Genomic DNA, 27,770 nt, shown 5'->3' with positions numbered 1-27,770 from the left:
GGTAATGAAATACAAAAGGCGAGTATGTAAGTAAAACAAGCAATTAGGAAAGTTAATGGAATGTTATATTTTATTGTGATAGGAACTGAATGCAAAAGCCGGTTATGCTTCAGTTCCACAGGGCACTAGTGAGACCACATTTGGAATATTATGTGCAGCATTGGCCACTATATTTTAGAAAGGACGTAAATGCGTTGGAAGCAGTAGAGAGAAAAATGACCAGACTAACGCCTGGGATGGGTGGGTTGTCGTATGAGGAAAGGTTGGACAGGCTACGCTTGTATCCGATGGAGATTAGCAGAAAATGAGGCGAATTGATTGAAACAAATACGATCCTGAGCGATCTTGACAACTTGCATGTGGAGGGGGTGTCTCCTTTTGTGGGAGAATCTAGAGCAAGGGCTCACTGTTTAAAAATAAGGGGTCGCCCATTTAAAACGGAGAGGAAGCATTTTTTTTCACTCAGAGGGTCGGGAGCCTTTGGAACGCTTTTCCTAAAAAGGTGGTGGAAGCAGAATCTTTTAATATTTTAAGGCAGAGGTAAATCGACTCCTCGTAAGCAAGTGCCTGATAGTTTATTAGGGTTAGGTGGGATGCGGATTTAAGGTTGCTATCATATCAGCCATGATCTATATTAAATGCCATAATCTATTTTAGCTGGATAAGTTATTCCTGTCTCCATGTTTTGCGTCAATTGGTTAAATTTAATACATCCTCAAGTCAGGGAGACAGGAAGATAGTCATTTCAATCAGTGAGGCTGCGAGCAGTGTTTGAACATTCACACCGAACCTCATGTACCATAATCGTTTACAACACGGTCTCTACTCGGTCACCACAGCTGGACAAGTGCAGCCCTGCTACATGTATCAAACGATCGATACAAAACATGAGGCAATTTTCTTGCGCCATTCCTCTAACACCTTCACGCCTTGAAACGCTTCTAATTGCTCGGTCCCCGTGGAAATTAAACTCGTGGGAGCACAGAAGACTTCCGTTCGGAAGGAGGCCTGTCGGCCCATCGAGTCTCTGCCGACGCACGTGCAGAGCTGTCAATTTTATTCCACATCCAGTTTTCACCAATCAATCTGTAAATTAGTTCTCTTCAGGTCCACATTGTATCTGAATTCACCGTCCTGTCACAAAGAAAAGCAAAATAATTTCGATACTCGAAATTTGAAATAAAATAACTGACAATGCTGAAATTTCTCAAGATGTCAGTGAACATCCGTGGAGACAAGCAGAGCGGCCGATTAAGTCGATGACTTTTCATCAGAACTGAAGAAGGATACAAATGTAACAGGTTTTAAACCAATGGGGCGAGGAAGGGGGCAGGATGTAGAAAACAACGAAGGTTTCTGGGGATGGCGGGCAGGAAACAAACGTCTCATGGTACAAAATCTGAAGAGAGTTGTAATGGTGAGAGTAAAGATATGAAAGATGTGTGCAGATGAGTTTATGAGCGGTTCCATAGCAGTCACCAGAATGTAACATGAAGAAAGAAACAATGCAAACGCAATCCAGCAAAACTCGACTTGGGGACAGAAAATATGATCTCAAATTGTTTAAGTCAGTGTAGAGTGCAGGAACCTGTATCATGCCAAGCTGGAAGATGAGGGACTGATTCTTGAGCTTTGCTGTTGCTGTGAGCCTTTATTTCCTGGAATCTGTTTTATTATATTAGAGCTCCAAGTTGATTGGTGACTATGGCCATAGGTTTGTGTTTGCCTCATATCCTTTAATAACCTGCTTTTACAACTCTACAAATCTTATATTCAAAATAAAACAATGGAAGAAGCATTAAGTACAGTGTGCTGAAGCGAGTTCAGAAGCTGCAACACACATTGTATGGGGAATTGTTTCCATGCTTGCATGCTGAAATCCCTCGCTTTTATTTTGACGTCGGCCCTTAGCCCTTGATTGGAAGGTAGGGGAAATGTTTTACTTTCCTCAAGTGACCATACCTGCTTACGGTAACATTTGGATAAGTTAGATCAAACTCTTCCTTCAATTATGAGGAGGCAGTCAGTGGTTAAAATGTCGGGGCTGAGCTCTGGTTTAGTGTCTGGAATTTAGGATCTTTAGGAGGAACTTCAACAGGCAGAGTAACAGAGGAAGTGAACTGAAAGATTGGCGAAGAAGAAGCGTGTGGAATATGAATATTGTTCACCATATTTTATATTTTACACAATGAAAGTCCCAAAGCGAAAATGATATCTGTACCGAGAAGCTGCTGATTATAGCAGAGACCCTAAACTGGAACAGAAACTGGGAAAAGCACGGTGTCTATTGAGGGAGAGGTATGGGAGAAGTGAAGAAAAGATATGCGGGGTTTTGGGGGTGGGGAGGCTTAGTGCGTGGGGGGTGGGGTGGCGGGGTGGAGGAGAGGGGATGATTGGCAGGATCCTGAATAGCTGCCGCTTAAAAGAAAAGGAAATAATGATGGGAGTGTGGATGGAAACAAAGAATAAAATGGTGGCAGAGGTTACAATGTAAGCTAATCTGCCATTTTTGCTGACAAGATGTACCTTTACTGTCTGATTATTAATCAATTATGTCGCTGTACTCATTACTAAATCGAGCATGACCCTATCGTTTCGGCTTTACAGTGTCTTGTTTCAGAAAACTGTTCGGATTCAAGCCAGCAATTCAGTGATTTTAAAGACATTCCGATTCAGTGCAGTTTAGGTGAATGAGCCAGTTTCTGTGTTAAGACACACACGGAAATGTCGCTTCACTGTTGGTACTCAGGGGGTTCTCTGGGTTGAAAAAAACAATGCTGTATCGACAGGTAATGGTTATTTTCACTCATTGCCTCCTACATATAATCAAATCTCCAAATCGAACGTCCAGTTCCAATTTTGCGTGTTCTCCTTTTCAATTTTTTTTAAAACCTCACCTGAGCGGAGAATAGAATGCCCATATTCTGCGTGACAACTGGGGATACTAACTGCTACCCTAACAATGAATGCCATAGTTAGGAAAAGGATTTGAGAAATCCGGTGCTTACTTCTGGCATTCGCAAAGCCAAACGAAAATACAGGGTTTCCACAGTCCTTTGAGTAATTAAACATTATTTGTGGAACAGGAGATCTTGAGGGCTTCCTTCAATTATCTCAGAGTGTGACTAGAAGGATGAAAGGATTACTTCCTGAATTGAAATTATTGTGTTCCAATTCCAACATGGAATGTATGACAAAAGGAAAATTCTGCAGATGCCAGAAATTATTTCTGGAAATAATTCCTCATAACAAACTTTGACAGGTTTGTTAAATTGTCATAATTGTATTGATCATAATCCTATGATTTTTACAAAGCCATCCTTCAGGAATTATTCAGTAGTACAGTGGTTATTGTCCACGTCTGTCACGAGGTACTTTAGAGTTTACTTAGCTTACAGACAGAAGCACTAATATAATTAAAGAGAACACAAAAAATTTCATGCAAAAATTCATACGGTTTAGAAATTGGTTGATACGTAGGAGACGGTGAGTGACAGGTGGAGTAAGTAACAAACAGTGAGTACTTTGTTGGATAGCAATATATATTTTTTAATATTGTAATCTCACACTGAGCTAGAAACTAGAAAAGGAACTGCCATCCGAAAACAGTGAAGATATGCTGAACATTTCTGAATGAATGATCAGAGCCCAGCTGGAATATTATCACCCACTCTTTGGGAAATGTGACAAGGAGCGAGATAGTGCAGAGGAGATATTGTAGAATAGCACCAGAGGTGCGGGACAGCAGTTATGCGGGAGAGTAGGATGCTGGAGTGTTCTTCTTCCAGCAGGATAAGTTAAGAGGAGGTTTAATGGAGCTGTTCAAAAAACTTGATGAACTAAATGAGAATAAGTTGTTTCCATTCAGAGAAGAGGTGGAAACCACAGGATAGAAAATTAACAAAATAATCAGAGAGGGAAGTGGAAAGAATTTAATTGATGCAGCTGATTTTTTTATTTTTATTTTTTCAGTAGCGGAGTTTCTGCTATTTAAGAAGGTTTGTAGAGTTAAGCCAGGGGAGAACAGACCAATGAGTCTCATGTCAGTGGTAGCGAAACAATTGGAGAAAATTCTGAAGGAGAAAATCTATCTCGATTTGGAGAGGCAAGGTTTAATCAGGTATAGTCAGCATGGCGTTGTCAGAGGGAGGTCATGCCTAACAAATTTGATTAAACTTTATGAGGAGGTGACCAGGTGTGTAGATGAGCGTAATGCAGTTCATGTAGTTTATGTGGATTTCAGCAAAGCCTTTGACAAGTTTCCACATGTCAGACTTATAAAGAAGGCAAAGGCACATAGGATAGAGGATAATTTGATAAGGTGGATTCAGAACATGCTTCGTTGTAGGAGCCAAAGTGATGACAGGAGGCTGCTTTGGTGACTGGAAGCCAGTGTCCTGTGGCGTACCAGAAGGATCTGTGCTGGGTCCCCTATTGTTCGTGATTTATATACACGTCATAGGCGGCCATGTGGAGTGTAGGAATAGTAAGTTTGCGGATGGCACAAATATGGTTAACAGTGAGGTTGAGAGTCTTGGGCTCCAGGAAGTTATAGATGTGTTTGTCAAATGGGCAGTTAAGTTGCAGATGGAATTTAACACTAAAAATGGTTAGATGATACATTTTGGAAGGAATAATTTGATAAGGAAGTATTCAGTGAATGGCATGACACTAGCACGCCCTGAGGAACTTCCTAGTGTCATGCAAAGTGACCTTGGCGTGTGTGCCCATAGACCTTTGAAGGTTGAGGGGCATATTAGTTTGGTGGTGAAAAAGGCATATGGGAACACCTGCCTTTATAAATCGAAACATAGAATACAAACTTAGGGAGGTCATGTTGGCGTTGTATAGAACGTTGGTGATGCCACAGCTGGAGTACTGTGTGCAGTTTTGCTCCCCAAATTATAAGTAGGGTGTGATTACACTGGAGTGGGTGCAGAGGAGATTTACCATGTTGTTGCCTGGCATGAAACATCTATGTTATGAGGAAAAGTAGGAAAGACTGGGGTTGTTTTATTTGGAGCAGAGGAGACTGAGGGGCGACCTGATTGAGATGTTCAAGATTAAGAGGGGCATGGAAATACTGGATAGGGAGCAGCTGTTCCCCTTATTTGAAATGTCAGTCACGTGGGGAGACAAGCTCATGGTAAGGGGCAGGAGTTTTAGGGGGGGTGTTAGAGCAAACTTTTGGCCAGAAGGTGGTGACTTTCTAGAATGCGCTTCCTAGGAGGGTGGTGAGGGCGGATTTCCTCACATACTTTAAAAAGTACCTGGATGAGAACTTGTCATGTCATAATCTTCAATGCTATCGGCCAAGTGAAGGCAAATGGGATTACGTAGGCAGGTTAGGTGTTACTCAGGTGTCGGTGCAGACTCAATGGGTCGCAGGGCCCCTTCTGCACTCTGTGATTCTGATATTCTGTGATACCCTAATACCAATTGAGTTTTGAGCAGTTTGAAGGGCGCAATGTGCGCAAAATTCCTGATGTGCATTAAAGAAAAGCTTGTTTATTATCCAGCACGTAACAAATCCAACGAGAGGGGTCCCAATTCTAGATTTTGTGTTGTAAATAAAGCTGGGGAAGTGAATGAAGGAGCAGTGGTGGACAAGTTTTGAGAGGGCGAGCATAATATGGTTAGATTTAGCATCATTAAGGAAACGGGCAACCATAGAACGAGAGTGAAAGTGCCAAACTGAGGCAATACAGTTGGTGCAAAGCTTAGAGGTGAGCTGGCGAGAGTGAGCTGGATACAACTTTTAGCAGGAAAAACTGTTGTCAAACTAACGGGAGGGATCCAAAGGCGAGATACTAGGTGCAGAGTGTAGACGTGTCCTAACAACGAAAAAGGGTAGTCCTGCCAAATTTAGAGCCCCTGGTAACCCAAAAGCGTACAGGTTAATATAAAGCAGAAACAATAAAAGGTTTGACAGTTACAAAAAAAAAATAAAATAATAATACCATAGGAAGCGTGGAGGAGTGCAGGAAGTGTGGCAGCCAAGTAAAAGTGGAAATTGGGGAAGGAACGAGAGGATAGGAGAAAAGTATTACAGGTAAAATCAAATAAAATCAAACAGTGCTTCACCGCACCTTAAAAGTGACATGAAGCTATTAATGTACATAATATTATTGGAAAATGTTTGCTCTTCAAAATAAATGTTTAATCTGTGGAGGAGCATTAATTGGATTTAAGCCAGCTGGTCTGGGGGCACTAGTTTTGAGATGTAAACACAGAAGCCGAGTGCATTTGCATTTCTTGAACAGAGCATTCAAGAAGTGGGGTTTTTCTTTGGGAAAAGATTTCAAACCTCATTTTGACTGGAAAAGCACTGAGAAACAAACACATATCTAAATGAGGGTTTTCCAGTGCACTGACTGTGGGAAAAGCTTTAACCAGTTACACAGCCTGAAAACACATCACACCATTTGCAGTGGGGAGGAACCACACACACATTGTGTGGGGACAAGGCTTCAATTGATCGTGCTACCCGAAGACACACAAAGACACCAGCACTATGGAGAAACCGTGGAAATGTGAGGACTGTGGTAAAGGATTCAATCATCGATACCTACTGGAATACCATCGACGCAATCACACTGGCGAGAGGCCATTCACCTGTTCTCTGTGTGGGAAGGGATTTACTCAGTCTGCCAACCTCATGTTACACCAACGAATTCACACTGAGGAGAGGCCATTCAGTTGCACTACCTGTGGAAAGAGGTTCAGTTGTTCAGCCAACCTCAACGGCCACCAGCGGGTTCACTCTGCAGAGAGGCCGTTCACATGCTCCGTATGTGGGAAGGGATTCACTGGATCCTCCGATCTGCTGAGCACCAGCAAACTCACAGCGAGGAGAGGCCATACAGCTGCACCTCTTGTGGAAAGGGCTTCAGGCAGGCATCCACCCTTATTGCACACCAGCGGGTTCACACTGGGGAGAGGCCTTTCACTTGCTCCGTTTGTGGTAAGGGATTCACTGGGGCATCTGGCCTCCAGTGACACCAGAGAATACACACTGAGGAGAAGCCCTTCACCTGCTCTTCCTGTGGAAAGAACTTCAGGCAGTCATCTGCCCTCAGTGCACACCAGCGAGTTCACACTGGGGAGAGGCCGTTCACCTGCTCCGTGTGTGGGAAGGGATTCACTCACTCCTCCAACCTTCTTTCGCACCAGCGCATTCACACTAAGGAGAAGCCATTCAACTGCACTTACTGTGGAAAGAGTTTCAGGCAGTCATCAACCCTCACTGCACATCAGCCTGTTCACACTGGAGAGAGACCGTTCACCTGCTCTGTGTGTGGGAAAGGTTTCACTCAGTCTGCCAACCTGCTGATGCACCAACGCACTCACACTGGGGAGAGGCCATTCACCTGCTCTGCGTGTGGAAAAGGATTTACTCAGTCCTGCAGACTTTCATTACACCAACGCACTCATACAATGGAAGACTGTTCACCTGCTCTGTGTGAGAGACCAGATTCACTCAGTCATGATACCTGCTGACACATAAGCAACAACATAAGTGAGGAGTGCCGGTGTTTGATTCTACTGTTATTGCTGCTGTTTACCCCCATCCAGAATCGGTAATCTGATAATATTTGGTTTGGCTCTGCTGATGTTAACAACCCCTATAACTGGCTGGAGTTTAACATTCTGAAGATGTCGCTGATATTTAGGCTGCAGTGCCCCTTTTTAAAAGCACCACCTGTGATCTTTACCCTTTATTCAAGAATGTTCAACTGGAATTTGTTTACATCAAAATATTGCTCCCCGAAATGAAAAGAAAACACAGTAAATGGATGCATTTTGTTCGAGTTTCTATCTCTGGGGCTCTCTCCATTGCTGTGGGGTTGGAGTGTCTTAAGACATCTACTAACACATAAAATGTATCTGACAGTAAAATCATTGAGCAGAAGAATCAGAACAAATGGGATCACCAGGGTTAGCTTGCGATGGAGGAGGATCGATTGGCATCCTGATAAGAATGAACCAAATGCTGCTTCTTATGCTAAACAAAATCAAGGGGCATTTGCCTGCAATTCCCGACCTGTTAATATAAAATACAAGGCTATGTATTTTACCAGACAGTGTTCCCATAACCACAGCTCCATTTCTATCGATGCAATATTTACTTTGCAACTTCTGTAAACAAATTACCACAATTCGGTCAAAGGTGAGATTGATGATTAACCATAGCGAACAGTCAGGGGCTGTAGAGAACATCATGGCGTGTTTTTTAGATGTATTGATGGACAATAAAAAAATAAACTTCCAGAAACACAGTCGGAATTTATCTCAACATCAGGTCGAGGATAAGAACCATGAGATCCGCCAGGCCATGGGCCCAAGTTATCAAGTGACACATGAAGAGAGGCTGCAGTTTCACCAAGATGGATTACCAATCGCCACTAAATTAACTGGAAGAGAAATAAACAGGGACATTTAAATTCTACAGTGAACAAGGTACAAGTTTGTTTGAGGACTTATTGTGGTTTTTCAATATATTACTGTACCCAGTGCTATGATGAAATAATACTACATGAAAGCAAAACATCTGTGATACATTGAAAAGTTGAAGAGCTTGAAAGAAAAAGAGTTATTTCTGTAAATGTTGAGTCCAATTTCAATCATAACGCTCCCTATCCTCATTTCTCTGCTTGACGTAAAACAAAACTTTTACATTCCTAAATTATTGTCGTTCTGACGGTGGGTCTCCAAACTGAAAAGTTCAATCAGGTTCTTTCACTGAGATTTCTGCAAGACTTGATGAGAAATTCTAGCCTATCCTGTTTTCATTTCAGCTTTGAAGGATCAGAAATATTAGCTTACATAGAAAGCTAAGTACTGGAGAGACTGAGAGATTCTCTCATCTGTAGAAGGTCGCAGCCAGTTCAATTATTTCAAAACGTAGATTGAAAATAAGTGCATGCAAAAACTGGTGAGGAGCCAATTCTGGAAACTAAGCCCAGTGACGTTTCCTATTAAATTATCGGTCCCGTGCCGACTGTAATTTCGACATAGCAGTCAAGGGAAATACATCTGCTTGCAGTCATGCTGTGTATATGCTGGGATAGGCAGGGCCGGCACCATTCGTCCCATGATAAATCCGCTCAAACCTGTAATGGCAGCCGGAATACTGTTCTGGTTGCTGGTCATCCTGTGGAAATGGTTTGCTTCAATGGTCACGATCAGGCAGTTGGCGTTTCTGAAAAAACATGTTGCCATTATCTTTTCAAAGCTCCTCCACGTAGAGACACACTTTCTTCATACAATATCAAACAACAGCTCCCAGGTCGGCTGTTAGGTCTCTAGGCATCTCATTGTTAGCAAGCCTGGCTTTGGTCCTCCTCTCTCAGGAGACTACCCGACATCCAGAATTGGTCAGTGCGCCTATTTCCAGCAATTAATTTGCCTGGTAGTTTCAAAATCTAGAAAGTTTGGATCCGGGATTGGCCCACACGTTTGGTTGCTGATACCAGATTGCATTTGAAGCCCATTTGATTAGTTTGCGAAAATGTTGGCCAAGCAGGTGCGTTGTAAGAAGTGAATTTAAGAGGAAAGGAATAAATATTTAGGGACTGTATTCCAGAACCTTGGACATTGAAGGCCAGAGCTGACATCGGAGGTTGCCTGGCAAAATGGAATTTCTTTACAGGCAGGGAGTCCACCATTTTTGGATGCCCAATTTCACCCTTTCCATTTTATTACCACACAGGAGATATCGCGTTAAACTGATTGACATTCAAATTGTCGGCATTATTATATTTCCATATCTTCAGGTCTCGTGTGAAGGAACCTTACTTCAGTATGCATTAACAGGCAGCTTTTCCGATCTCACTCACTCTTTCTGTGATCCCAAGTAACCCTTTGGATGTGAACCATTATTTCGTATGGAGACGTAATATCTGCAATACAGTGGGAACCAGCTTTGAAGTAGATCCACTAGTAACTTTCAAAAGTATAGTGTTTACATACTTAACGTAATTAAAGAGAAAATGTCCAGTCCTGTGAAGAAAGATCAGGGGTTGGCTATAATTGACAAGACCTACCACAGAGCCAGCAGGCTTTGAAAGGTCTGAGGGTTCTTTGTATCTGATGAATCATTACGTGATTCTATGAATCTACAGCTTAATGCCCCAGATTTATTCTAAAAAAATGATCTTGTTTATGATTGACCTGCATCTCTTAATTGTTGTATTCCATGTATCATTCAACTCAATTTATACCATCCAATATTTAAGCTCAATGTATGCAACGTCCCCCTGTGTAAATAGCTGTGAAGCACTCATTAAGAATCATGGCAAAACTTTCCATCCCCATGCATATGTTATATTTTTGTCCCGAAGCGGGCCTACTCTTTACTTCGCTATCCTTTGGCTTTGTAATCATTTCTATACCATCTGTGTTGTTTCCTTTCTTTTACATGCTAATAGTTTTTATATCATCCTTTGCTTTCCTAATTTCCCTATTACTTTCAGCCCTGTACGTTTTATATGGATCTGGCGATGGAGCATAGGCACTGAATGTCAGCGGGTACGTGACTCATACTCATCTCTTTCACTTCTCAGCTCACCAGCTGCGACACACCCATCCATTTTCTATCATTTCAAACCTAGACCATTCCAAAGCTCTCCTGGCTGGGCTGTGCAAATTTCAGCTCTTTCAAAACTCCGTTGCCCTTTATCCTGACTCAGAACTGGATCCATTCATCAATTTGCCTGATGTTTGTTGATGCACATTGGCTCCCACTCCGTCAATAACTTTATTTTAAAAAAAATAATCATCGTATTTGAATTCCTCCGTGGCATATCCACTTTATGAACTCCATCAGAGGCAAGCCTTCCCTAACTCTATGCCCTCCTACGGACCCAGAGACCTATCTGTCTCTATTTTCCTCTAGCCCTACAAACTTGCCTATTTGTAGAAGCTCCCCCAGCCCTGAAACCTCACCATCACTGAAATGACGTCCATCGCTTAGAACGCATTTTATCCCTGAAACCTCAACCAGCCCTACAAGGCTCTGAGAATCCTTCACCTCCAATTCTGGCCTCCCGTGTATCTCCAAACACCCATCACTCTGCCAAAGACGGCTGTGAATTCAGTTGCCTGTAATTTCTTCCTGAACATCTGCGCCTCTCTCTCTCTGTTCTCCTAAAGGATGTTCGATAAAACTCTATGGTCAACACCTTGATTATCTGTTCGAATGGCTTGTATAATTTGGTGTCAAAGGACAGCAACGTTACGTAGGACCCTTCGGACATCAAAACTTTCCAAACTAACATCATTTAAGTAATGTTCTGCCAATCTCACCTTGATTCCCATAGACCCTAGAGATTATGCGTTCTGCCTGCTCAGGCTTTCTTGATAATTCAATCCTTTCAATCTATTTGTTGGGTTTAGAAAGCACAACTAACTTTCCCCTCTTATAACCTGCTGTCCCGATCCTCCTGGTGGGAGTTGAAGATAACAGTACGGGAATGCTTGGCACAGTTAAATTTCTATCACCCCTGGCTAGCTTTTAGTGCTTATAGAATTGGCTGGAGATGCAATATCATAACTACAGATAGTCAGGCCATCAGATGCACCACCTCTCCCTCACCCGATCCTAATCCATGTATCCCCTGAACCCGCTTGCTCAGATTCTTTGACTCACAACCCGTCCACACCATTCGCCATCCTCCATAACCATTCGCCCTTGAACCCCTAATAATTTTAGATCGTTGTTTGTCACACCACATGCCTGGACCCCACATGGGTTTTTGCAACATCTGAAGATGACATGTAAAAATAGGACGACATCAGTATGCAATAAAACAAAGAGGCATCTGAAGTTTCAGCGAGCTATGCTTCTAATGTAAAGCCAGAGCAGTCGGATTTAAGTGAAAAAATAATTAACCGAGAGTTGTAGAGTTCGTTTGCATCTTGATGTCAGGGTTAACTTCATATCAGAATGCACGATCACTTTAATCCAAGTTAGGTTGGCACTTGGCCCGTGGGGTGAGATTGAGGTGAACTGGAGTTGGGAGTAAGCATCAGGGCTAAATTAATGGTTAGATTTAGCTTTCTCGTTGCTGTTAAATTTGGAGTTATCGGGACAGTTAGGGTTAGTTTTAGATAAGGTTGAAATTAGAACTGGGCTGGGATTAATGTTACAGTTAATTTTAGGGTTGGGATTAGGATAGCAGTTACGATTAAGGTTGCTAGACTTACATTCAAATTTATGGTTTGGATGAAAGCCAGGGTTATTTTGAGATTGACACTTTAGGATTGCGGTTATGGTTACGGTTAGAATTAAATTTACAGTTAAAATTTGGGTTAACCTAATAATTAGTCCTAAATTTGCAGCTTAGTTTAGGGTTATTGTTACATTTAGGATTCGGGCCCGGTTGATGAGTACGGTTTGAGTTAATGTTGCAGTTAGTATTATGGTAAGGTTTAAAGTTAGGTCATTGTTTCAGTCACGATTAGACTTAAGTTTCATTGCACATTTTACTAGATTACGTTTAGAGCTACAGCTGGTTTTGTATTTGCGTTGTGATCAGGGTTAGATTTAGGTTTAGGGTTTCAATCACTTTTAAGCTTGGGGTCACAGTAAGTTTTAGGGTTCGTTTTCAGGATAGGTTGATGATAAGATTTAGGTTTCGGGTTAGTTTTAGTATTAAATTTTGGGTTATGTTGAGATTTGAATATTGGGGATGGCAGTAGTTTTGAGATTGTGGCCAGGGTTACCATTAGGATTCGGGCTAGTGGTAGGGTTAGCATTGAGTTTACGTTTAAAATTAATTAGTACTAACGAAATAGGTAGGAAGGGGTATGTGGTCCTGCGATCTTAATTAAGGGAGCAAGGTAGCAAAATAGCAAGCACGACCTCTAAAGTAGTAATCTCCGGATTTCGTCCAGTGCCACATGCAAGCGGGTACAAAAATATTAAGATAAGGCAGGTGAAAGCGTAGTTGGAAAGATGGTAGAGCAGGGAGGGCTTAAGAATCCTGTGGAACTGGCATTGACAATGGCGGAGATGGCATCTGTACAAGCAGTGCGGGTTGCATCTGAACAGATCTGGGACTGAATTCACTTCGGGTCGTTTTGCTGGTGCTTTTTTGGAAGGTTTAATCTAATTCAGCAGGGGTGTGGGAACGAGGAGAGAATGTTAGAATGTAATACGAGGGTGCACAGAAGGTTTGGAGAGACAGTTCACATTAAAATTAAAGGACAGTACGTTAATGGATGGAGTCGGAGGAGGGGAGAAAATAATGGATTCTAAGTATGGGTTTCACTGCATGTATGAGGATGCATTGAGTATAGTTTAAAAACTTGTGGGGTTGCATGCATAGATTGCTTTGTGGGATTATGATGGTGTTGCAATAATGGAGAACAGGCTTAAGGAACGGCTGATCTGGGTGCTAAACACTCCTGGTTACAAAATGCACAGAAAAGATAGGACAGGGAAAAGAAGGAACAGGGGCGGCGTTTTTATTTAGGGAGAGTATTGCAGTACTGAAGAAAGAGGATGTGCCAAAGGATTCAGGGGCAAAATCGATTTGGCTAGACCTAAGGAATATGAAGGGTGCAAGCAAATTGTTCGTTGTAATATATGGGCCACCAGCTAGTGGGGAAGATATAGAGAAACAAACCTGCAGGGAAATTACAGTGAAGTGCAAACATCATAGAGTAGTTACAATGCGAGACGTAAATTACCCATATATATATATAGTGGGATAGTGTTAGTGTAAGGGGCAGTGAGCGCAAGCGTTCCTAGTATGTCTTCAGGAGAATTTCCTACAGCAGTCTGTGTCCAGTCCAACAAGAAAGGAGACATTGCTAGTCCTGCTTCTTGGGAATGAGTTGTGCGAAGTAGGTCAACTACAGTACTGGAACATTTAGGGGATAGTGATCATTGTGTCATAATTATTATGATTATGTTAGAAAGGGATATTGTTCGTCCCACTGTAGGAATAATCAACGGGCAGAGAGCAGTCTTCAATGAGGCAAGAAAATTGTTGGACGGATAGGTTGGAAACAAAGGTTGGCAGGAAAAATCTGTAGCTGAACAATGGGCTACCTTCAAAGCGGAGGTGGTTTGGGCACAGTCAAGGTATGGTCCCTCAAAAGGGAAGGGTAGGACAAACAAATCCACATCTCCCTGGATGACAAATGAGCTAGAATTTACGGTAAAGAAGGAAAAGTGTGCTTATGCCAGGTGTCAGGTAACTAATGCAATTAACAACCAAGCTGAATACAGAACGTTCTGAACGAATGTGAAAAAAGAAAATACCAGAAGCAAAGAGGTGTTTTGGATAAAGGCTGGCAGCTAACATAAAAGTAAATCCCAAGGTATTCTATAAGCACTTCAATTGTAAAATGGTGGTAAAAGGAGGAGTATGGACGATTGGGGATCAAAAAGCGGATTTACACATATAGGCAAGATGGCTGATGTGTTAAATTAATACTTGCATCTGTGTTTACCTACGAGGCAGTCGCTGCCCAGGTATGATGATAGACAATGAAGCTCAATCACCAGAAGGGTTAACAATAGATAAGGACGTGTTATTTAATAAGCAGTCGTTCGGTAGAACTGATAAGGCACCGGGACCTTGAGGTGCATCCCAGAATATTAATTGGACTGGCAGTGGAAATTGCAGAGGCATTGGGAATACTCTTTCAATGTTCCCTGGATTCGGGGGAGCTACTGGAAGACGGGGGTCTTCCAAATATTATGCAGTTGTTCAAAAAAGGTTGTAAAGATGTGCCCTGAAATTACAGATCAGTCAGTTTTTGGTAGTGGGGAAACATCTGGCAATAATCATTCAGCATATAATTATTAGTCAAAAGGAAAAAAAAAACGGATTCTTTAGGAAGAGTCTTTATGGATTTGTTAAAGGAAAATCGTATCTAACTAACTTGCTGAAGTTTTTTTGAAGAGGTAACAGAGATAGCTGTTCAGTGCAAGGCATTTTCTGTAGCGTATATGGACTTCCAAAAAGCGTTCGATACAATGCTACACAATGGGCTTGTGAGGAGAGTTACAGGCCATGGAATAAAAGGGGCAGTAGCAACGTAGATATGAAATTGGCTGAGGGATAGGGGCAGAGTGTAATCCATAAAGCCTATTTTTCAGGCTGGAAGATGGCTTGTAGTGGAGTTCCCAAGTGGTTTGTATTGGGACCCTTGCTCTTCCTGGTACACATCAATTATCTCTATCTTGGTGTGCAGGGGAAAAATTTAATGTTCTGCATGGCAAAAAATTTAGAAGAATTGTGAAATGTGAGGATGACAGTGTAGAACTTCAAAAGGACATTGCCACATTGGTGAAATGGCAGATAGGTTACAGAGAAGTGTCAGGTGATACACTTTGGCATAAGGACCATGGAGAGGCAGTAAAAAATAAACGATACAAAACTAAAGGGTGTGCAGGAGCAGAAATACCTTGGTGTATATGTACATAACTCATTAAAGGTGGCAGGGCAGGTAGAGAGAGTTGTTTCTAAAACATACAGAATTCCACGCTTCATTAATAGGGACATAGAGCACACGAGCAGGGTGGTTATGATGACAGCATAAAATACATTGTTTATAACTCAGGTGGACGATTGTGTACAGTTCTGGGCTTCACATTATAGGAAGGATGTGAACGTATTGGAGATACTGCAGAAGAGGCCTACGAGAAAGTTTCCAGTAATGCGACACATCAATTATGAGATAAGATTGGAGAAGTTGGGACTGCTTTCCTTGGAAAGGCGAAGGCTCAGAGGAGACTTGATAGCCGTTTTTAAAGTTATCAGGTGCCTGGGCAGAGCAGTTAGGGAGAAACTGATCCCTCTCGTAAATGGATCCAGAACGAGAGGGCACAGTTTTAAAGTGTTTTTTAAAAGAAGCGAAGTGAGAATTTCTTTTCATTAACAGAGTAGTTATTTAGGGGTTGGAATGCATTGCCTGGAAGTTTTGTGGAGGCCAGTTCAATTGCGACATTCAAGAGGGCATTGAGTGGTTATCTAAATAGAAACGATTTCCAGGGCTACGGGGAAAAGGCAGGAGATTGGCACCAAGATAAAATGCTTAGAAAGCTGGTGCAGAAACGATGGGTCGAATGGCCTCCTTATACACCATAACAATTCTGTGACTTTGATTCTGTGATTCAGGTTAGGTTTAGGGTTACATTAATGCTTATTGTTAATGCTAGCATTGATTTTAGGTTTAAGTTCATAACAGACGTTAGGTTAAGGTTACAATTAGGTATAATTGTAGGGTTACAATTCGAGTTAGATATAGCGCCACAGTGAGATTTTGGATTGAATTTCGTCTTACAGTTACGGTTGGGTTGACTGTTAATGACAATGTTAGTTCTAGAGTTATGATTAGGTATGTGGTTGAGGGTAGCTTTGGTTTTAGGTTTACAGTTAGATTTAAGATTTAGATGTGCGAAAGAGAATCTGAGGGAAGGGAACAACTTCAAATTCTACATTGTATTTACTGCAGCATATGATCCGGTAGCACTTCACAGGAGCATTATGCAGCAAAACATGACACCCAGTCATCTAAGACAGTTGATCAGAAGCTTCATCAAGAGGGAGGTTTAAGAAATGTGAAAAAGGAGTAGATATAGAGTGTGTGTGGGAGAGAGACACAGAGAGAAAGAGAGAGAAAGAGAGAAAGAGAGAGAGAGAGATAGAGAGAGATAACATATAAGCTTTTGGGGGGGGGCGATGGGGGGATCCAATGGTTGCGTCCAAGGCAGTTAATGGCACTGCTCCCATTGATGGAGCATTTGCAATTGAGAGTATGGAAAGGCCAGAATTAGAGTAACAAAAGTACCTCCGAGATTTGTAGGAGCTGATGGACGCCAAAAGCATAAAAATATGTTCAAGGGCTGGAGGAGCTTGCTTAGCTAAAGGATGTTGCAGGATTGGAGAATATTTCAAGGTTATTACGGAATTAGCCCATTGTATGTTTTTAAAACAAGGGTGCTAAAATTAAGGTGGCCCTTTACTTGGAGGCAATATAAGGGTGAAGACTGATGAGTGAACTGGACTTGGTGCTAATAAGATCACGGGCAGCAAGGTTTTTAATCACCTCAAGTTTCCAGAGGGCGGATGGTCAGACAAATAAATATTGGCATAATCATCTCATGAGGTAACGAAGGCACAGAGGAATGTTCCGGCAGCAGATGAGCCGAGACAGGGAGAAGAAAGTTGATGTCGCAATGGCATAAATAGTCTTAGCGATGGCATGGACTCATTCATCTCAGAGTCTTATGTGACACCAATATTGCAAATAGTCTGAACAGCCAGGGAGAGGGATGGAATAGTTGTTGAAGGAGCGGAATTTCGAATGGAAACTAAGTGCATTGGTATCAGTCTTCGCAACATTTATTTTCAGGAAATTCCTGCTCACCAACTGCTGGTTTTCTTGCATTTAGCGGCAGGTAGTGGTTGAGAGAGTTGGTACTGAGATATAACTGGGTGTAACAAATGTACATGTGAAAGCTGATGCAATGTATTCAGTTATTCTCTTTAAGGCGTAACTTGTATTTTAGAAAAAATATGTTCAAGTATTGGTGCGGGAGTTGGAAGAGCAGTCCTTGTAAGTAACCATAAGATACGTAGGAATGGAACCCGCACAGTAGCACTCAGCTGGAGATCGATGGAGATACCGAGAAGTTTTCCTTAGAGGAGGACGGCGTGCTTAACCATGTCAGACGTGCACACAGGTATAAAACGGTAAAAAGGAATAGTTACTCTATGTGACTGTCAGGTAAGCTGTCATTCGTGACTTCAATAAGACCCGTTTAGACATTCTGACAGGAGAAGAAGCCAGATTGGAAGGATTCAAACATGGTGTTGCAATAAAGATGCACAGAGATTATGGCGGTGACAAATACTTTCAAGGGCCTTGGAGATGAAAGTGAATTTCGAGTTCTGCTGTAGTTACAGGGCTGAAAAGAACGTAGTTTGACATTTTTTCTTAACAACGTAGGTGATGGCGACGGATAAAGGGGCGAGAGGCAGAAACTGAAGAAAAATAACTTTTAGCATTATCGGCTCACACGTGATCACGAAAGCACTGGGCTCCAACCATCCGAGCAGTGGCAAGCTGAGGCGGCAGAGTTGTAGGCTATTGTTTGAGCCTGGTCGTGCTTATCTCTCCTGCTCCCATCACCACGCCCTCAATATCAGATAAGGCCTTCCAGGTACGAACTCACCTCCTAAGTGTTTCGGGAGAGAGAGAGAAAGAGAGCTGGCGTCAACTGGGCGGGATGATTGGAAAGGAGGCAGATTGAACAAAGTGTCTCCAATAGACGATTAGCAGCACATAAAATATATATTTAAGAACAAATATAGCTTTTCCCTGAACAAATGTGAGGAGCTGAGCATCAAACAGCTGTAGAGGAAGGAGAGGTTGTAATAGTTATTTCTCCTCCTGTCCTTTAGGGAGTGATGTGAAATTCTTCTTGCCAACTTAACATCAGTTCCTCCCTCTTAATGACTTTCCGGTGGCTCCGTGCTCTTCGCCATGTCTGTCTCTTCCTGCGGGCCTCGGAATGCCACCTCTAGTCCTTTACTCACTGCCCTTTAGCAAGTTTGACTGCGTCTGCCACAGTATTTCTGGCCCGCTCACCACGTGCACTTATTTCACAGATGTGTGACGTTTTTGACTCCTTCAGACTCTTTGTTTCCATTTCTCAGTAGGGGTACGAGGTTGCCAACACTTCTCCTTTATCCATTTTACTTTATGATGTATCTACTATTATGTCAATCAGAAAAAAAGTTCCTACAAATAGTTGCTCCGCCTGCAACTTCCCGACCCCGACCCTTTGGGGACTTTCACATCACCAGCGATTCACAGGGTCATTTTGTCATCGTGGGCCTGTGGATAACTAATACATTCCTGCATTGGAAACTTGCTCTTTGCGGTTGTATTCTGGAGGATTTAATTGGATAATTGATGTAAACGGGTATTTCACTGCGCTCTCGAACTGCTGTCTGAACTTTGACTGCGTCACCACATAAAAGAATGTGCTTGTAGAGCAACTGAAGCTCCGCAACATATTTGCAACTTGTCGAAATATATGTGCAGAATTGGTGTAGCCCTGGGATCTATTGCTGCAATGACAAGATAAAAGAAATGCATAACATGCACCAACCAGATGAGTTTGAACTGTCGGATATGGTTAAGATTTCCTCCTGCTCTCCATGACTGGGTCACTGCGATTATTTCTCTTCCTCTGTCCCCTCAGTCGCTTCTGGACTCAACTGTCAACTAAATAATGTTTCACTGCCAGAGCACTGAGCAACATAATTAAAACCTAGTTAACGTGTTAAATTCCACTCATTCAGGCTCAGTATAAGGAATTGGTTTCATGTGATAGCCCCACGGTACATTGTCGAGTATCCATTCAGATTAAAACGTAAAGTGGAAGCGGACATTTTTTCCAACAAACAAAATGCAGGTTGTTGCTAGAACCACAGCCACAGTTTTCTCGGTGCAATATTTTGTTTTCATCTTCTGGCAACAAATGGCCACAAATCGATCAATGGAGAAAGTGACTGTGAACCAGACAGAGCTGTCTGTGGCAGCACGAATCAAAACATAAAAAACACTGCGTATTGGGGTGATGTTAAGAAAGGACACTGGGAACTAATATTAACTAATCCTCATGTTATGATTTCATTTATTATGACCAGCAATTCAGTCATTGCCATGGCTACCAGGTAACGAGGAGTACAGTTGGAGCGGCCGCATTTTCAACGAGTCAGTATCGAAATCGCAACTTAATTAACTATAAGAGGAAGATGGGAAAAGAGTCTGAAACTGAACAATCAAATATTCCACCTTTCCAGGTAGGCAATAAGACACCATGCGTAGGGTTGTGTTTGGGAACATTTTTATTTTATTCATCAATTCACAGGATGTGACCTTCGCTGGCTGGGCCACCATTTATTACCTATCCCTAGTTACTCTTGAGGAGGTGGTGGTGAGCTGCCTTCTTGAACCGCTACAGTCCATGTGGAGCAGGTACACCCACAGTGCTGTTGGGAAGCGTATTCCAGGATTTTGAAGCAGCGACAGTGAAGTAGCGGCGATATATTTCCAAGTCAGTGTGGCGCAATGCGCAATGGTGATGGCCTTCCCATCTATCTGCTGTCCTTGTCTTTATAGGTGACATTGGCCGTGGGTTTGGATGATGCAGTCTAAGGAGCCTTTTTGAATTTCTGCAATGCATCTTGTAGATGGTACACGCTGCTGCTGCTGTGCATCGGTAGTAGAGGGAGTGAACCTTTGTGGATTGGAGCCAATCACGCAGATTGTTTTTGCCTGGATGCTGTCCAGCTTGTTTCGTTTTGTGGGAGCAGCATTCTTACAGACAAGTGAGGAGTTTCCCATCACACTCTTGACTTGTGCCTTGTTGATGGTGGAGAGGATTTGGGGAGAAAGGAGGTGAGCCATTCGTCGCAAGATTCTGAGCCTCTGATCTGATCTTGTAGGCACAGTATTTAGATGGCTAGCCCAGTTCAGATTCTGTTCAATGGTAAGTCCCAGGATGTTGATAGTGGGGGATTCAGTGACGGTGATGCTATTGAACATCAATGGGCGATGGCTGTGTTCTCTCCTGTTGCAGGTGGTCATTGCTTGGCGTTTGTGTGCTTTGGATATTATTTGCCAAATTTCAGCGGAGGCCTGGATATTTGCCAGGCTTTGCTGCATTTGGACGTAGACTTCTTCAGTATCTGAGGAATCACAAATAGTGTTGAACATTGTGCAATCATCAGCGAACATCCGCAGTTCTGACCTTATAATGGAAGAAATGTAATTGAAGAAGCAGCTGCAGATGGTTGGACCTAGGAATCTGTCCCGAGGAATACTGCAGTAATGTCCTTGTCTGCAACAACCAAAGCCATCTTCCTTTGTGCGAGGTATGATTCTAACCAGCGGAGAACTTTCCTCCTGATTCCCATTGATTCCAGTTCTGTTAGGGCCCCTTGATGCCACACTCGGTCAAATGCGCCCTTGATATCCAGGGCAGTGATTCTCACCTCACTCGGGAGTTCAGCTCTTTAATCCATGATTGACCGAAGGCTGTAAATCGGTCAGGATCCGAGTAGCCCTGGCGGAACCCAAAATAGTCATCAGTGAGCAGGTTATTGCTAAACAAGTGCAGCTTGATAGCAGTACTGATGACCCCTTCCATTGTTTTATTGATGATCCAGAGTCGACTGATGGGGTGGTAATTAGCCAGGTTCGATTTTTCCTGGTTTCTGTGTGCAGGGCATAGCTGGGCAATTTTCCACATAGCTGGGGAGATGCCAATGCTGTAGTTGCATTAGAAATGCTTGGCTAGGGGTGCAGCAAGTTCTGGAGCACAAGCCTTCTGGACCTTGCGGGATATTTTCATGTCCCATAGCCTTTGCATTATCCAGTGCCTTCAGCAGTTTCTTGCATGTCACATGGAGTGAATTGAATTGGCTGAAACCTGGCATCTGTGGTGCTTTAGACCACCAAAGGAAACCAAGATGGATCATCCACTTGTCACTTCTGGCTGAAACTATTTGAGAATGATTCAGCCTCGTCTTTTGCAAAGCTGCACTAGACCACTCGGTCATTGAGGATGGGGATATTTGGTGAGCCTCCTCCTCCAGTGATTTGATTAATTGTCTACCACCATTCACGACTGGATTTGACAGGACTGCAGAGCTTAGATGTGACCCTTTGATTGTGGAATTGATTACGTCTGCCTATGATTTGCTGATAATGTTGTTTGACACGCAAGTAGCTCTGTGTATAGCTTTACCAGGTTGACACCTCATTTTTAGGAATGCCTGGTGTTGCTCCTTGCATACCCCCCTGCAATTTTCATTGAACCAGTGTTGATCCACTGGCTCGTTGGTAATGGCAGAGTGGGGGTTATGCTGGGCCATGAGGTTGTGGTTGAGTATAATTGTAATGCTGCTGAATGCCCACAGTGCTTTATGGTTGCAAAGCATGAATTGTTACATCTGTTCGAAATCTGTCAAATTTAACACGACTGTAGTGCCACACAACTCAAAGTAGGATAGCCTCAATGTGAAGGTGGAACTTCGTGTCCACAACGACTGTGCGTTGGTCGCTCCTACCGATACTGTCATGGGCAGATGCACCTCCAGCAAGCAGGTTAGTAAGGATGAGCTCAAGTATGTATTTCCCTCTTGGTGGTTCCCTTACCACCTGCCACAGACCCAGTCTAGCAGCTATGTCATTGAGGACTTGGCCAGAACGTCCAGTAGTAGTGCTACAGAGCCATTTTTGGTAACAGACATTGAAGTCCCACACCCAGAGTACATTCTGTGCCTTTGCCCCCCACTGCGATTCGCCGAGGTGATGATTAAAATGGAGGGGCAAAGATTCATCAGATGAGAGAGGGCGGTACGTGGAAATCAGCAGGAGGTTTCCTTGTCCATGATTGACCTGTTGCCACGAGACATCATACTGTCCAGAGTCGATGTTGAGGACTCCCAGGGAAACTCCATCCCGACTGTATACTACTGTGCCGCCACGTCTGCTGGGTCTGCCCTGCCGGGGGGGACAGGAAATACCCAGGTATGGTGATGCTGGAGCCTGGGTCATCACTAGTAAGGTATGATTCCGTGCACATGACTATGTTAGGCTGTTGCTTGACTAGTCTGTGTGTCAACTCTCCCAATTCTGGCACTGGCCCCCAGATGTTAGAAAGGAGGAATGCGCAGTGTCGACAGTGGCAACTGTGATTGCCATTGTTATTAGTGGTTCCCAGTTCGACGTCGCATAGTTCCTCTGGTTTCATTGATTTTTTTGTGCTCAGAAGTTAATATTAAAAAAATATATATACATATATATGTATATATATATATAAATGCGGACCATGAAGCCAAACACTAAACTTTTCAGCTTAATAGAGTAGGTCAGAGGATGGCATATCTCCACTCCCTTGGGCTGGTTAGCAATTTTAATAATTTAAAATGATTGTAAGCCTCTTATTTAACTTATTTAACACATTTAAACCTGGCCCACCAGTTTTCCATGATAAAGTGCATGCCCCACAGAAAGAAACTGGAGATTGGCAATCAGTCCCCTGCTGCAGGATGGGACATGTTCTACGGAACCGTTGCTGGGTAAGGAGGGGGGAGCGCGATAATCACACCTTGACGTGTGGAGCTGCTTTTTATTTTGGTGGTCTTAAGTGGGCCTCATCTGAGTCTGGGTTGAAATCAGAATCGCGGCCGCCACGAGATCTGTCTTCTATGAGGTAGTGGGGGGCCGGAAAAGCCGGATTCCCTGGGCTTAGGTACAATAGTGGGTCTTGGGTCAGAAAAGCACACACGTGCTGTGTGGGTAGATGGAAGGGTAACAGTACACATTTTTGTTGATGGGCCTAACTGCATGTAGCAGAAATGTTGGTGAATGATAGGTTGACTGAGTAGACCGGAAGAGCGCAAGGTGAAGACGAAGGGAGCATTACCTTGGTTCTGTCAGAGACAGTCAGTAATGACGGCAGGGATGCAGGTAATTGGATGTACCTTCCACTATTTACACCTTGATCATTGAAAAAATTCTCGTCTATACATACACCCTGCTAACAAAACGTCTATGAATGCTAATATATTATCCAATACACTACGAGTTTTTAATTTTGCAGCAATGTTTCTGTAGAATCTTATCAAACGCCTTTTGGAAATCCAAGTAGACCAAATCTACAGACTCGTGGTTATCCACGTTGCTTGTTACTTCCTCAAATAGCTCTAACAATTCAGTCAAAGATGATTTCCCTTTCTCAAAACCATGCGGGCTCAGCCTGATTGCATTAAGATTATTTGAGGACCCTGCCATGACCTCCTTAAAATACAGTCTAGCATTTTACCTATGACAGACGTGAGCCTCCCTGAATGCAACTTCCTGGTTTCTGTTTCTCTCCTTTCTTGCATAGAAGAGCTACATTCGCTATTTTCCAATCTCGTGGGACATTTACAGACTCTAAAGGATTTTCCAACCAATTACAACCAATGCATCAACTATCGCAGCAGCAATATTTTTTAACACCCTGGGATAAAGTCCATCAGCCCTCGAGACCTGTCAATGTTCAGTCCGAATTGTTTTTTCAGTACCCTTTCACCGACGATTGCAAGTGTTTATCATCATTCTACCATCAGATAATGCTTGCACTTTTTTTTTTGCCTGTATATAAACATGTCATGATCATGTACACCCCTATCAAATCTCCATTCACTCCGAATTTTTAATAAGGACAGCAAACGCAGAGTCTTCTTGCAGCGAACGCCCCTCACGCCTGGAACCATTTTTGTAAATCTCCTATGTACTGTCTCAAGATCCAACAATGAGACAGAACGAGACTGGCAGGGTTTGGGAGTGTTCGGACGAAGAGCGGCAGAAAATCAGCATCCACATGTACCCCTCCAAATCACATCCCATCCTGAATTGGAATTATATCAGCCATTCCTTCCCTGCCACTGTGTAAAAATACAGAAACTCTCCTCATAACAACACTGTGGTTGTATTGACACCTCAAGAACCATGAAAAGAACGCATATTTCAATGGCAATTAGGGATTGACAGCTACCTCCCACCTTGCCAATGACGCTCATATTCCAGATCTAAGTTCTATGGGTTTGATGCAGACGGTTGTTGCAAAAAAAATGCTGAGATTTGATTTTTTTTCTTTTGCAAATCATTACTGAGTGTGATGAAAAAATAGTTCCTAACAAGAGTCATATTCGGGACTCAAAAGGAAAACTCTGTTTCTCTCTCCACAGATGCTGCCAGACCTGCTGAGTTTTTGCAGCACTTTAATTCAATGCTGAGTGTGATTGTTTTCACAATAGAATAACCTTATTCCATAGATATTTGTATATTAGTAGACGTGTGGAGAGGTAGGACAGGGTTATCTTATCCTTACCATCTGTCTGCCTCTCTCTCTCTCCGGAAAGTGGTGGGGAAGTGTTGGGGAGAGAAGGAGACAGAGAATGAAAGAGAGAGAGAGATGGAGAGAGTTTGCTCTGGATAGGCAGATGGGTAATATGGTGGAAATAGAGAGAGAGAGAGAGAGAGAGAGAGAGAGAGAACAAAAATAGGGATCAGAGGGATAGAGGCAGACAGAGAAAGAGGCAGAAGTGCCAAGTTGAAGAGAACACGAGGCAGGTATGGTGCAGAAGAGAGAAATGAAATAATTAAATTATGTGCAGCGAAAAAGATGGGACAAGGGGACAGTCATTGAGACGGGCAGGGAGAAAGCAGACATTGAGACTTGGGGCCCAATTAGTCTCTGGAGGGTTCACTCTGTGGCCTGTTAGTCAGCCTTTCTGGACCATCTTATCTTCATTGTTGTGGGAATCCAATTCCTCATGTCGCCCATAGCAGCCACCGTGATGAACAGCTTTGTCTATTTTGCTGTGGGCCCAGGGTGTGTTCAGTTGATGTCGAGCTGAGCACTATATTGACGCCTTTTTCAGAAATAACTCTTGAATCGTCTGAAGTGCAAATCCTGTCTCAATAGTTCAGATTGTCAAGAAAATATAATCTCAGAATCAGATTTAACATCATTTAATGGCGATATGCTGCTAATATAAAATGTATTTTCTGTCCATTGGAGAGCATAGGAGACAGAATATTACATGTGATTTAGTTCCAGTGCTTGAAACCCCTCAGCGTTTTCTGAGATTTGACTAAGTAGACAATATGGTTCAATGGGTTTTTCACCACATTCTTCAGCTCCTCTCTAAATTTGATCTGTGTCACAGCAAACATAAACGTGTTAGTGCTTGGAACTGAGAGAACGCAGCATCCTTGATGTGTGATCAGTGATATATCGAGGGTCAGTGTAGGAGGAATAATCGGGTATATCTGTAATTCACCGGGTAAATGTTATACATAAGTTTTGTCACCCATAGCGTAATAGAACTGTCAAATGTACTGAAGAGTGAAATGAAGGATTTCCTTCGGTCCTCCTCTCTGGGTCCTTTTGATTCTTCCCACTGCTGTAGCCCCGGAGATCCTTACGGATTCGAGTGGCCGCTAAAACATGTCTGCCCATCAGAACATTGAGCAGCAAAATCAGAAAGAACATAATACAAGGGTTTAAGATGTAATGTAACAATAGCAAAGCAGCCGGTGCGGGAAAAAATAAATATGCTCGGTTTAGTGACACAATCCTTGCAACATTTTTAATTATGGTCTGATTCATACAAAAAATACGAGGGGATGGAAGCTAAGCATCCCAGAACACTGTCTGTTCATGGATCCACACTTGCAATTTCCTCCATACAATATCATTCCTTCAACTTCACACATCAAATGGACACAAATCGATCAGAGGTGAAAGCAACAGTGAGCCATAAGAAAGCACGGTTGATACAGAAGCCAGGACGTTAAGGAAAGTGCACACAGGGGTAAGTCTAAGGAATAAATCTGGTAAATAAATCCGAACAATGCAGCACAATATGGGATCAATTACAATGACCAGGAGATCGGCCACTGACATTCCCAGCAGGTAGCGAGTGAGATCCCCAACATTACGGGTGCCAGTCTTCAGCCAATTCGACTCACTGTGCGTGATGTCAATAAACACCGGAGACATTGGATATTGCGAAGGCTCTGGGCCATGAAAATATTCCAGCATTAGTACTGAAGGCTTTTGCTCCACAACTTGCCGCAACCCTAGCCAGAGAGTTACAACAATTTGGAAAATTATTCAGGATGTTTTGTTAACAAAAATCAGGGCAAATCCAAAGCGGCCAATTTACGCTCCATCAGTCAGCTCTGCATCATCAGTAAACTGATGGAAGGAGTCATCAACAGTGCTGTCAAGTGACGTTGGCTAGCAATAGCCTCGGCACTGATGCTCAGTTTGGTTTCCGCCAGGCTCACTCAGCTTCTGACCTCATACAGGCTTAATTAAAGCATGGACAAAAGAGCTAAACTGCAGAGGTGTACTAATGCGACAATTCTTGACATCAAAGCGGCATTTGACCGAGTGCGGTTTCAAGGAACCGTGGCAAAACTTGAGTAAATGGGAATGAGTGGAATGCTCTCTGCTGGTTGGAGTCATACCTAACACATAAGAAGATGGTTGTGGTTGTTGAAGGTCAGTGATCTCAGCTCCTGGATATCAATTCAGGTGTTCCTCAGGGCAGTATCCTCGGCCAAACCATCCTCAGCTGCTTCATCAATGACCTTCCTTCTAATTTAAGATCTGAAATGTGGATGGTCGCTGATCATTTTTCAAGATTCAACACCATTCATGACTCCTCAGATATTGAAGCAGTTCATGTCCGAATGCAGCAAGACCTGGACAATGTCCAGACTTGGGTTTACAAGTTAGAATTAAGTTATGCGCCAGCCAAGTGCCAGGCAATGACCATCTCAAATAATAGAGGATTTAACCATCACCCCTTGACATTCAATGGTATTAGCATTACTGAATCCCCTACTGCTAACATCCTGGGTATTACCATTGCCCAGAAACTGAACTGGGCTAGCCATATAAATACTGCAACTGTAAGAGATTGTCACGGGCTAGTTACCCTGCAGTGAGTAAATCACCTCCGGACTCCCCAAGGCCTGCCCAAACTCTACAAGGCACAAGTCAGGAATGAAATAGAAAGTTTCCGACTTGCCTGAATGAGTGCATCTCCCACAACATTCAAGGACCTCAACAACATTCCAGATAAAGAAGCCCGTTTGATTGGCACCAAATCCACAAGCATTCATTCTCTCCACCACCGACAGTTCATAGCAGCAGTGTGTACCAT

General features: G+C 42.9%; 1 protein-coding gene and 1 pseudogene across 4 annotated transcripts in view; one reads left to right on the top strand and one right to left on the bottom strand.

Moving 5' to 3' along the window:
• Positions 1-27,770, bottom strand: part of LOC144672033 (NACHT, LRR and PYD domains-containing protein 3-like) — a 1,181,600-nt gene that overhangs the window by 479,791 nt on the left and 674,039 nt on the right. The window lies entirely within an intron of this gene.
• LOC144672036 (uncharacterized) overlaps positions 6,515-27,770 on the top strand; it is a 1,123,005-nt pseudogene continuing 1,101,749 nt past the window's right edge. The window contains exon 1 of the transcript XR_013574062.1: positions 6,515-7,400. The product of XR_013574062.1 is annotated as an uncharacterized LOC144672036 (transcript). The remainder of the gene's footprint in view (positions 7,401-27,770) is intronic.

Source organism: Cetorhinus maximus, chromosome 35 (genome assembly GCF_964194155.1).
Source record: "Cetorhinus maximus chromosome 35, sCetMax3.hap1.1, whole genome shotgun sequence".
Lineage (NCBI taxonomy): Eukaryota > Metazoa > Chordata > Chondrichthyes > Lamniformes > Cetorhinidae > Cetorhinus > Cetorhinus maximus.
The sequence above is the reverse complement of the archived record's forward strand: the minus strand, read 5'-3'. Positions and strand labels throughout refer to the sequence as shown.